This window comes from Sinocyclocheilus rhinocerous, unplaced genomic scaffold, assembly GCF_001515625.1.
Source record: "Sinocyclocheilus rhinocerous isolate Xijiao unplaced genomic scaffold, SAMN03320098_v1.1 scaffold136, whole genome shotgun sequence".
Lineage (NCBI taxonomy): Eukaryota > Metazoa > Chordata > Actinopteri > Cypriniformes > Cyprinidae > Sinocyclocheilus > Sinocyclocheilus rhinocerous.
In genome coordinates this window covers 198,709-201,342 of record NW_015633176.1, presented here as the reverse complement: position 1 = coordinate 201,342, position 2,634 = coordinate 198,709, and the positions used below count along the sequence as shown (strand labels likewise).

General features: G+C 34.6%; 1 protein-coding gene across 1 annotated transcript in view; it reads left to right on the top strand.

The window, feature by feature from the left end:
- The first annotated feature begins 201 nt into the window (after positions 1 to 201).
- The window catches only part of LOC107743351 (gastrula zinc finger protein XlCGF57.1-like), a 73,138-nt gene continuing 70,705 nt past the window's right edge, over positions 202 to 2,634 (top strand). The window contains exon 1 of the mRNA XM_016556531.1: positions 202 to 227. The gene's annotated coding sequence lies outside the window, so the exon portion shown is untranslated. The remainder of the gene's footprint in view (positions 228 to 2,634) is intronic.

Here is a 2,634-nt window from a genome sequence, read left to right as displayed (position 1 = left end):
ACCAGAGATTTAGTTTGCATTTATTTTTGAGAATAATTTACTTTCTCTTAAATATTCTCATCTTAAACAGGGCAAAGTGTCCAAGCACACAGAAAAACTCCTGGTGGATCAACTGAGATCCACGTGACGCATGATTATAAAGATGGCGTTTATTAAAGAGGAGAGCGAAGACCTGAAGATTGAAGAAGCATTCAGAGTCAAACATGAAGATACTGAGGAACAACCAGGTTGGTTTTCATTCTCAAAGCTTAACTCACTCATTTGATCCTTATTAAAATGTCCAGCAGATGGTCTACAGAATTGAATGATATTCTTGAAGAATTTTATGAGTGTCCTAATTAAAGTGGTTTATATGACATGGAGCGGGTCGCCTCGTGTGGACAGTAGGCTTTTTGATGTGACAGATATTGTCCCACAAATAATTGCAATAAACAGGGGTGCAAATAAGATTTTCAGTCTGGTTCTCATAAATACACCTGGAGATTTGGTTTGGTTCTTACACTGCACATAGTGTGTGACCCGTGAAATATGATTATAAAAAATAAATGAATAACAGTGATAACAATATTATTGCATTTTTAGTTTTGTTAAATGAAATAAACAAAATAAGTGTGATAATACTATTTAATTTTCAAATAAGAAGGGAGTACTAAATAAAAATACAATTATTTACATGTATATAAAATATGAATTTTCATCATTTTCAAACTTAAAATCAGGAAGCTTTTATTTTGTTGGGTTGCCGGCAAGTAAACATATGCACTGCCGGGTTGAAGAGCATTCAGTGAATGAAATCTCATGAAATGTTTTGTGTTGTGCTTGGAAAATGGCAGTGGATAGCCTAGATTTATGCTTTCAGTTCGAATAGAACATTTTACGGAGTATTACAGTTTGTTGATCTAAAATGGTAATTGTGCATTAACAGCTGTCAACCATGGTGTATTTTAGATTTTTAACATACTGGTTTGTTTTGATTATACTTTTATTGCAAAGATATTGAAAAAACAAACCACCAGCAGGGTCACGCTTGAAGAGGTGGAGACTGATGACTGGAGACCGAAACAGGGTTTTGATGACTTTTGCTTTCAATTAGCTAGTATCAGATTGCCATCAATGATTACGTTTACAAGGACATCAGTAATCTAATTATTTACCTTATTCTGAATAAGACAATATTATGATTAAGGTGTTTACATGAGTTGATTTCAGAATATTCCTTTCATGTTTCATGGCACGTCATTACATCACCACCGCCATCCGCCATCCCCTCCAGAAGTTCACATATAAACATATAGTTTTCGTTATGATGCCATATACAGTTTGGGTGTTTAATTTTTAATTTACTGAAAGCTTCAAGTGCAGTTCATTATTTGTCATGCTGTACGTGCAAACAGACAATGGCGTTGAAGCCATGCTCTTTTGTTTGCCGTCAAATGGTTGAGTACTGCCGTGTGTGTATCCTGTCGCAATATGCGGCGAAAAGTCCTACACAACGGTTGGGCTGCACAATTATGGAAAAAATCATAATTGTCGATTATTCCCTTGAAATTGTAATTGCGGTCATTAATTATGATTATCACAATTTACATTTAATGATGTTTATACCATTGTTTGATGCAACTGCATGCCGTGTTTTTATATGAAAATAAACAAGCTGAAAACTAACTGAAAAACCTTTAGTGCTTTTCTATAGTATTAAGCCTCAAATGTCAACTATACATCGGATTGGTTTCTTCTTTAAATTATAAAAAAAGTAAAAATATGAATGTTTATAATGTTATACTAAAACTAAAACAATGGAAAAACCCTTAAGATAACATGTAGAAAGAAAAAAAAACATATCTTAAGCGTGCAGAATAACATAAGTGGACTTTGAACGATTAATTGCCGCTTTGAATGATTACGTAATTGTGGCATCCATAATTGTAATTTACATGGTAGATTCTTAATCAGAGTATTGTCTTAATCGTGTTAAAATCGGAATATTGTTGTCCATGTAAATGTAGTCTATGTCACTTGGAGTGATTGACATCCGTTAAACAACCTTGCAATTGACATAAGAAAATCTAGTGTCATTTGGCTAATGCAGGAAACTATAGTGGAACAAAATGGCTAAATTTACATTGTTTTGAGCTGAAAAAATGTGTAATTTGTAGGGGTGGGAATCACCAGACTTTAGTCTAACAATGTGCTACAACAGGTATACTATGCACTGCTGTGCTCTTAGTATTTTACTTTCATTCATTCCATGTAGTTCCAAGCCAGTTTAATCACCATTCTATATTAATGTGCTGCTTTAATTGATGCACACACACACACACACACACACACACACCACTCGCACTTAAACACAGTGAGAGGGAGAGAGGTCGGAGATTGCAGATCGCACTGCGCACACACAGAAACTTATTGTCGGTGCTGCCTGCGACTTTCATTAATAAAATAACATGGATACTAAATCGCTACATTATCTTCCTCAGCAACGAGGTAAAATCAAAGTAATTAAACGGCTTCATTGTTTGTAGAGAGAGACGCACAGACGCAGGCAATTCACACACACAACTGTCATCTCTTTCTCGATCGATAATTCATTCAAATACATGCTATAATTCATTCAAATAAATGTGGTCTTAC